General features: G+C 33.9%; 1 long non-coding RNA gene across 1 annotated transcript; it reads left to right on the top strand.

Annotated features, from left to right (window-relative positions):
• The first annotated feature begins 3,661 nt into the window (after nt 1-3,661).
• Nucleotides 3,662-8,285, top strand: LOC138311694 (uncharacterized). Its single transcript, XR_011206722.1, has 6 exons — nt 3,662-3,714; nt 4,080-4,166; nt 6,877-6,982; nt 7,399-7,446; nt 7,709-7,817; nt 8,150-8,285. It is a non-coding gene; the product is annotated as an uncharacterized lncRNA (long non-coding RNA).
• Nucleotides 8,286-10,255: the final 1,970 nt, after the last annotated feature.

Below are 10,255 nucleotides of genomic sequence, written 5' to 3'. Positions count from 1 at the left end.
GTAGCTGAAGTGACGGGCGCGACGAAGTGACGGGCATTTTGGGTTTTCCCCGGTATGAAACTATAAATATTTTTATTTTATTTATCTGTTGTTAAAAACACCATGGTGTAAATCACTTTGGTTTTAATCTTTTACTTCGTATGATTACACACGCTTACACAATTCATAACGTGTCAGGATATTTAACGTAGTTGTGAGGCGGCGTCCGATTCAAACCGCCTGTGTCAAGGAGGTGTGACAAACAGAGTTTCTTCAATTTTGTGATCACTTGAGTTCTACTTAATCAGTTCATGTTTGAAATTACTTGAATACACGGATGTTTACATAGTTCAATGTCATTATTTCCGGATTTTGGAGATTTTCAAATGTATCGGACGTCGTTTCGAGGAACATGTACAAACACAGGTAGGCCCAATACTGTAAACGTTTACCGCTCTCAAAATGTTAGCTTATATTTATATTGTTGTTTCAAACACTTCAATAAATATTAGAGATATCTATTACAAGTATTGTAAAGCTACAATTGTAGGATTCCGTTTCATTGATATGTCGAAACACCCTAACGTACATTGTGTATGTAAGACCTACTCTCGCCGATTCACAGTAGATAACGTACAGGACTTGTCTGTCCCCCGAGGCGAACAAAAATGCATTGTCGTGCTAGGTCGTTTTGGTTAAACTTATGCAACTCAAAGACTGATGTTGTCCTGACATATCTTATCCATTTGCGTACAACCAAAGATGTTAAAAATACAAATAGGATGTAGATCTACATGTTGTAGCGAACAACACAGACTCACCGACACACAACACAGGGGCCGGATGGGAGAAATTGTGTAAAGACCATATTTGTAATAACCATTTTATGACGCGGGTTTTGATTGGCTGACCAATCGTTATCTTGCTTCGACTGCTGTATCCAACATGGCGGCAGATAACAAATGTGAGGGTTTCCTGAGCGGGACAACCAATATGCAGTCAAAAGAGGACGAGTGGTAGGTATCTTGATGTTTGAACTAATAAGATAATCATTAATATTCTCTAAGAAATTGTTTATATTTTAATGTACATGTGATATGTGTATTGTGTGACAGCCGAGCGTCTAGATTACCCCCACCCCTAGGCTCCAGCTCCATCACAACGTGAAGCTTAGCAGTTACTCACTAATTACTGGTATGTTAAAGTTTAGGCTACATGCCATGCGATGGGATACGTAAACATTGATATGCTGGGACATGTCTTTTTATATTTGGATTTGATGAAACTTTGTATATAAAACGAAAGTATTGGACTCAGTTTCGTATACGTGGATTAGTATAAACAGAATACAGCCCAGGGGTTTTGAGGGTACACATGCACCCAATACTAGTCTAAGCTATAAATACACGCGTAACATTACAGAGACGGCCGTAGGGAGTGTAGATAACGTTTATATTCCATTACACTCCATTGATGTAGTAAGGTGTAGAAAATGCATTCGATCTGAAGTACAGGTGGTCTAAAGGTCACCCAAACATGACTCCTTATGGGATGTTGTCAGATCCTTTATTGGATGGATTGGGTATAAGGATCATCATCTTATTTTAATCAGTTTGGCGTGTCAGTCTAATTTAAATTACACTTGTAATTCTGCTCCACTACGATGCTTTATGTACGTTACGCTCCCATACAAGATCTAACAAATCCCTGTTCAGATCGAGTCACCTCAGCATGACCAATGGCCTAGAATCGGAACATTTCGGGACGTACTGTTAGCCGTTTATATTTCCAAATGACACAATAACCACACCGAAGATTCTGTAGACGCTGATTGGCTAACCTCAGGGGTCATGCTGAGGTAAACCACGAATGGGGCATTGTTAGCTATAGATCTTGTATTGGAGCACAGCGAAGAGCATCGTAGTGGAGCGGAATTACAAGTATAGTTTTAATTAGTTTGACTGGCGTGTGCAAGGTCATGAAGGGTCAAAGTGACACTCTCCACCAATTCATTTGATTGACACAGGGACATGTAAATTCAGACAATACTCAGCGCATGTATTTAAAACACTTAATTTATATATATTATATATATACAGCGAATTTAAACACAGATGTTTAAATGTAGGAGGCTGATTTAGTTCTTACGATAGCTGACAGTTGGCGTCGCCTCGCACATGCTTATCAGAAAAATGTGAAACGTCAATTGTTCCATTTTGTGTGTATGAGATATGTCATGGTACACCTTTTTCTAATATGCGTGTACTAGATTACAGCCACTGTCGCCATATATATATATATAGTAAGTTTGATAGTCTGTGATAGATGTCGGATTATAATTGATCAACATCTTCCAAGGAATAGATACTATTAGTAAAAAATGCAATCTCCAGCGAAAAGACAAAATACATATGTCCAAGGACCACATCCTGGTAGACGTCATAGTTAAAAGAGTGTGTTGATGAGCATTTGTCATTGAGAACAACTGAGTAAGAGTATGATCGCGCGCGGCTCCATTTCTTTATATATGTACCAGAATATACGGGACAAGGAAGTAATTCCAACCGTGTGGACAAAACAAAATTGTCAAATTTTCGAGGCGATCTGCCCCTTTATCAAGACATACAAAACGAACACGATTACATAATAGGATACGATCAGTAATGCGGGACAAAGCAGACAGATATTAAACTATATAGCACATTGGAGCGCAATTAACCCTTCGGCAAGTGGAAGCTGGAAAGCGTGCCACGTGTGACGTCAAATATGTGGCGAAATTTATTTATGGTGCTCATTGATATAGGATGCAAATTTAGTCGCCTATTTCCTCGGTGTGTTTGCAAAGAAGCAAAGTCCCAAATTTAGTCGCCTTTTGCTGGGCAGCATATGTAAAGGATCAAAAACCGCGTAGAACAGAACGGGAAAATGCTGGAAGTAGGTATAAGTAATTGAAGAGCAAGTGCGCAGAATTGAAGAGCAGTGTACCAGAATATATATATGCATGCCTTAAGACGCCTGTGAAGACAGTAAGGCCTAGCGACCAAGTCTAGTGTTTCTTATATTTTATATAAAATATCAAAGAAACACAATTTAACAAAGCATGACAATTTATTGACTCGTGCCCTATCCGGGCCAACTCAAGACCTACGGCACCCAATCGCCTAGCCAAACATAGCTGCGCCTTCTACCACTATTCACTATGTGTTGTTGATCCAAAGATTTAATTTGACAATTTCCATAGTGATCAAGTCAGCATATTGAACAGACTATCACTTCGTCATTGAAACATCCTTTTTGGGGATGTGGATTTGGCGCAGTGGTAGAAGGCGCAGCTATGTTTGGCTAGGCAATTGGGTGCCGTAGATCGTGAGTTCGAGGCCGGATAGGGCACGAGTCAATAAATTGTCATGCTTTGTTAAATTGTGTTTCTTTGATATTTTATATACATGTACATGTACATGCTTATAGATTGATATAAAGGTTAATAATTAAAGCTAGTTGTGTAATCAAATGGTTGATTTTGATTTTATATGGTTATATAATGATCTTGGTGGCTACTGGCACGTACATGATATCATGATCATGGTGACTACTGGCAAGTAAATGCAAAAGGTTACAAAAACCAATTTAAAAATAAAATAATAATTCTTTTTAGGCGTTTGACCTATTCTGAAGTAGTGTGGGGCTATGCCAGCTGTGCATGTTCCAAGTGATAGAAAGAAAGAAACAGTAAAAGTAAGTATAATAATATTAATGTATATACATGTACATACAACCTGGTATGGTATTTCAGATATTGTTTTCTATGTACCAGTATATATATACTCTTTAGATTTTTTCTGTGAAGGATGATTTAAAGGGGACTTGTAGTACATTTGCATGTATATATTTCTTTTTTTAGCATATATCAATGTTATTAGAAAATGTAATGAAACTGCACATAGTAAGGCTATGAAACTTTTTTGTTATTCATCTTTATGCAATACACATTTGAATTAGTGTTTTAATGACTTCAATAGGCAATGATATATTGTAGGAACTCTGTTTGATGTTTTTATTGTGTGATGATTGCACTTAATTATATTATTGAACATTGATAGAAAAACACCTGCAGAACTGAATGTACCGATAAATTGAAGAGGAGGAGGAGGAGATCCAAAAGAATGAAATTTTCTAATCGTAGAGTGGTAAGTGATATATATTCTTGTTCTACTTCACATTTAGTTATAATGTGTTTGTAATGAATTTGCCAATATGCTATATATGTCCACTTCATTTCATTTCTGTTCTAAATCTTTTAAATGTTTGTCTTTCCATATATATAGTGGCTGTGGACTGTTCAGATTTTTATTTTTTTCTATCCTTTATGCTTCTCTTGTGTACATATTGAAGTTGTATGTGCCGTAACTGTGCGAAAATTTTGACATGTTATTTTTTCTTCAGTAATACATTGAAAACCATCAGGTTTGGTGAATTAATTAAGCTGTGAAAATCATTGAAATGGACAGACAAATATGTATGATACTTTATAAACATTACCTACGATTAGCAGTAAAGTTATTGTTTTTATGCCTGAACTGAAGAAATTACTTTACAATTACAAATAATGCTACACAAATGTGAAATGAGATTGTAGACCACAACTTAGCGTCATGGTCTGACTCTATGTACTCATTCCACTACACTGTAAACATAAATATAATGTCAGCTGTAATTTGTACTTGTAAAATTGAAACCTGTACATATACATGCATTGCAATCATTGTAATTTTCAAAATATTGTGAACTTTTTAGGTGAATAACATAAAAGAAGCTCTTATTGATTCATGGCACATATAACTTTAACTTTTTATTTGTAAAGCCTTTTGATCATGTAGAAAATGAGCACTAATTTTAAACCAGTATTTAAAGCATTTATAAAATTTTGCATAATACGCTTTGCTGTGTGCTCACAATTAATACGGAATATTCTTCTGCATATTTTTCACAACATACATGTTTTTTCTTAGCTGTCCTCATACTCACTAGATGGTGAACATATTTATCAACGGTATACATTTATAATTAAAATATCCTGTTGATTAACTTTGTTCATACTAAAAAGAGTTGAGCATGTTATGTTGATTAACTTTGTTGATACTAAAGCTCTGTTTTTGTTTGGTAGACTAGAAACCGCATTAATGCTTTTCTCACGAAAACTTTATTTTCGTGCAATTTTTCTTCTTTTTATGGACTTTTAACTATTGAGTTATCTTATTTGTTAAAGTTTTAAATGTAGTATACATTCAACTATACCATTAAGTATTGTATAAAAGCTATTTTTAAATGGAATTATATGTCTATACATTATGTCATTTGTATATTATAGTTATTAATTATTTGATAAAAGTTATTGTGATAATACATAATTACCTAGTATATTTTTTATGTCCTTGATTTTAAACAAACTACTTGGGTGTTTCTGACCTAACTTTTTATATTGACATTATGTGGCTGCCAAGGTCTAAAAAGAAAAAAAAATTGCATTGAACTGATCTCATGACTAGGGGTGAAATGGTACGCTTTCTCTGGTTCGGTTCGTATTGTGATACATTGTTCATGGTTCGGTTAATACATTTGATATTCATATCTGCCAAAATGTGAAAATAATAAAAAGCATATCAAAAGTAACACCCACCATTGTAAACTCTTACATCATAGATAATACATTTCTAATATTAAGACCTAAATCTTACATGCTACAATGTTTCAAATCTGGAATCAACCATATGCTAGACAAGTACACTCTTTAAATTTGTTTATATAACCGTTTCTACATAGAATATCCCAAATAATGCCATATAGCAGAGCGTTAAGATGCCAAGGCAGATTATATTGACAGATTATATTTTTCTGTCAATAACAAGGTTACTGTAATGCCACTTGATTGGCCGTTATGAAAACTGGCTACACTAATCAGAAACCCGCTTATATACAGTATACATGTATAAGTGCTTTGGACTGCCACAAGCCACCCAGAAAAAGTTGACAGTATATACATGTACTGTAATTCTGAGAATACTGTGTATAGAACGAAAAGAAGTATACCACGTTTCATGACGTTAGAACTGTTTCACTCCTACTAATGATATCACATGCATGAAGGATTTGTTTGTTATATGAATGCTTCATTATCATTTTTCTGTAATTGCATGATGGCATCAATGTTTATTGCTTTTACTAACTAAATGTGTAATTTCGATTTAGTGCATTTTGTTATTAATTTGCATATCCTTGTTTTCATCTGCTTTAACTTTAATTGATTTGTGGCTGTCTCTCTTCTTTCTACCACAGTTTTTTTTTTCTGTAATTGTAAAAAGAGCACCTGATGTGGTTGGATGTTTATAAGCAAAGCCTCCAAATCTTTGCTGTCAGATGGAGCATGGCGCCTCTTTCACTCAGTTGGTAGAGAGATCTAGCACTGTTGATCATACAGGAAAGATTTGATAGTATTGAACATTGTCTGTACTGTACATTTAAAAAAAAATTATTCACATTTATGTACATATATATATATATTTACATAAAAAAAACACAACTATAAAACAGTTTTTTCTCCCTAGCGCTTTCTCGGCTCATGCCGGTCTTCAGGGGTTTGAATTCTTTTTGCCCCTGAAGACCGGCATGAGCCGAGAAAAGCGCTAGGGAGAAAAAACTGTTTTATAGTTGTGTTTTTTTTTATGTATATGGAAACCATCACATGGACATTGTTCTTTTTTATATATATATTTATATATATAGCTGTGTATTGACACCCAACATCTTTCCATAGTATATTTACTACTTATAATTGTAGGAAGTGTGGTCATTAATTATCAATATGTCTCATTTTATTTTCATTCGATTTCATTTCAATAGGCTGTCTCCATACAATGTTACACTGGACATTGACGACAGCTTTGCGATTGTTGTGAAACCAAAGTGTGTTGTGTCATTATTTGAGGAGACAAAAGTCAAAAATGAGGTATGTTAAAGAAAGATGTTATCAGAATTCTCGGTTGATCTGTCCTCTTGATCACCTTTCTTATAGTCATCAAATTTTGACGAAGTCTATGTTAATATTTTACTTATCAGTTACAGTTTGATTTGTTAAGTATAATTTTTCGCTTGTTTAGAATTCCGTTATTCATTTAATTATATGTTGAAATTGGTATACATCTCCATGATAATTTTTTCGATACTTCTTAGACCACTTGTTAAATTTGTGTTTAAATTTCAGGTCAGTAACTCCTTTGAAATTTAATTAGATTTAACCTTTGCTCTTTCCATATTCTTAATTCATAAAAAAGATATTATTGACATTATGTATTAACTAAAAATTGGACATTATTAGAGATTTTTTATAGATACATGAATTTAGTGCTTTATTTTTAATTGCAGAACAATCACATTTGATCGGTCAAGAAGACAACAAAAAGAAAAGATACAGTAAGATAACATCATGAAATATCAGTTACAATAACTCGGAGTTTAATCAGTCAGCTTGTTCAGATTTCATTTCCAGTGATAATAGGTTATGTTATCTACATTGTACAAAGTGCAATTGATTTTTTTTAGGGATTCATAATAATAAAGTGGTAAATATCTTGGTCTTTAAAAACAATAAAATAAAATGTGTGTAGATTAAAGTAGAAGCATAGTACATTTTAAAAGTAAAATAAAATAATTTGTTTTATTATTATCATTTCAGCAAATCACCAAGAAGCTGGGGACGCATTGTTGTGGCACATACCACAACAATGACATAAAATTCCTTGACCACTATATCAAGTGCCACAGGAGCCAGGGAAATAGTACTGGTATGTATAATTGACTCAGTGATATAGTTTTTATTTGCATATTCATTTGAGGACATTTTCTGGGTGAAACCTACAGTAAGTGGAGAATACCACAACAACAGCAAATTTCATTACAACACATAGATTTTCAATTTAAAAAGCAAGCAGAAAGTAGCAATATAGAGAGAGAAAAAGAAATTTAAAGGAAGTACTACTATATTAATTTGAATATGTAATATATACCAAGACAATTAAATTGATTTTTTTTAAATAATGTGATAATTTGTTTTTAATGATTTCCTTTTGTGTAATGTTATTGTTATGTATACTTGTATATTATATATTACTTTCAGACATACAAACAAGTCACAAACACACCAGCACACATAACACACAGCCAAAATCATTAAACAGAAACAATAACACAACCAACACAACATCCCAACCCAACATAAATAACCATTTCCCACAAGAAGACCCAACTACAAGCAACACAAAACACTAGCATCATTGGTCTTCACACAGGAACATCTATACCCTTGTATAATAATTTTCTTCTTGGTATTATTTATAAAGTAACAAACTTAAATAATGTAAATAAAATGTTGTCTACTATAGATGAACTGAACGGAAAAATTAACCGGCTTAGCAACAAAATCCCATTTGTAAAATTTTGTTTTATCAAAGGTTTTGGAATGGCTATATAGATTAAAAACAAAATGTTTTTTGCATCGTATTATGGAAGGTTTATGAACATGCAAACATGTTTAGGTAAAGAGCATTAACGTTTCCATCAATACAATAACCTTGCATACACCAATCTGGTACCCATGTGTTTGAGACATCATAAGTGGATGGGGAGTTTGATGTCTGGGGACTCCTTGCACATTATGTGGAAAGAGATATGGTAATCTCATATTCTACAACACAAATTAAAAAAGGTAATAACACCATTTTGTTTTATACATTCTAGTAGTTTGTTTTGAAAATATTTCGTGTTGAGCAAACAATAACATAACATTCAAAATTCATAAAGCTTTTATTTTGGATTCTTTTATAAAAGATATTCTATTGACTTTTGTTCTTTGATAATTTATATTTTAATTACAGACTACTATTTTTCGAATCACTTGATTCCTGTGTGAGCTTTGCCTTTCCGGGTTTTCTTGGATGAGCATTCCACAGATCTACGCTTTTTCCGTCCTGGCCTTGGTTAGTATAATGCTATCTATATAATGTTTGACTGAAATATAAATCATTGAGATGTAATTAACTTGTTATTGATAATGACATTTTGTTGCAGTGCCCTGATTGTTAACATTTATAATAATTAAAAAGCCATTTTGTTATTGACATTAACTACATTTTTAGCCCACCATCATCAATGGTGGGCTATTCAAATGCACATTGATATTTGTATTGTGGTCCGTGGTACGTACATCCGTCCGTCCGTTAACAATTATTGTTATCGCTATTTCTCAGAAAGTACCGAAGGGATTTGTCTCAAAATTCATATGAAGGTTCCCCTAGGGCCCTAGTTGTGCATATTGCATTTTGGGACGGATCGGTCAACAAGATGGCCGCAAGACAGCCATTGATTTTGCTTTTTAAATAACCAAATGATAGCTCTGAGTTTGTTATCGCTATTTCTCAGAAAGTACAGAAGGGACCTGTGTCAAATTTGTATGTAGGTTCCCCTAGGAACCTGGTTGTTGCATATTGCATTTTGGGACCGATCAGTCAACAAGATGGCCGCCAGGCAGCCATTTTGGAATTTGACATTTAAAGTTTGTTATCGCTATTTCTCAGAAAGTACTGAAGGGATCTGTCTCAAATTTCATATGTAGGTTCTCCTAGGGCCCTAGTTGTGCATATTGCGTTTTGGGACCGATCGGTCAACAAGATGGCCGTCAGGCAGCCATCTTGGATTTTGATATTTAAAGTTTCGTTATCGCTATTTCTCAGAAAGTATTGAATGGATCCAATTCATTTCATTCAAATTTCACATGTAGGTTCCCCTAGGGCTCTAGATGTGCATATTGCGATTTGGGACGATCATCAACAAGATGATCCTGCCAAGGAACCATCTTTATTTTGGATTTTGATAGTTTGAAGTTTGTTACTGCTATTTCTCTGAAAGTACTGAAGCGATCTGTCTCAAATTTTATGTGTAGTATATGTTTGAAAAGGTTTAAAAAGTAGAGAAAAAGATCCATCTTTCCATTGTCAGACATAGATCATTCTTTGGTGGGCCGCGCCAAGATCCCTCTGGGATCTCTTGTTATAAAACTCACAAGGTTTGTAGACATAGACTTTGAGCAGAAGTTCCCTTTATATTATATTTGACAACTTATATTACTCTTAAATGAGTTTCCCTCCATATTAGATTTATAATGCAAGTTTATAATTTTTCATGGCCTTTTAAGAGCAAAAAAATGAAAAATTTGAAAAGAATATCA

The sequence above is a fragment of the Argopecten irradians genome, unplaced genomic scaffold (genome assembly GCF_041381155.1).
Source record: "Argopecten irradians isolate NY unplaced genomic scaffold, Ai_NY scaffold_0088, whole genome shotgun sequence".
NCBI classification, from domain to species: Eukaryota; Metazoa; Mollusca; class Bivalvia; order Pectinida; family Pectinidae; genus Argopecten; species Argopecten irradians.
This window is presented reverse-complemented; position numbering and strand designations above follow the sequence as displayed.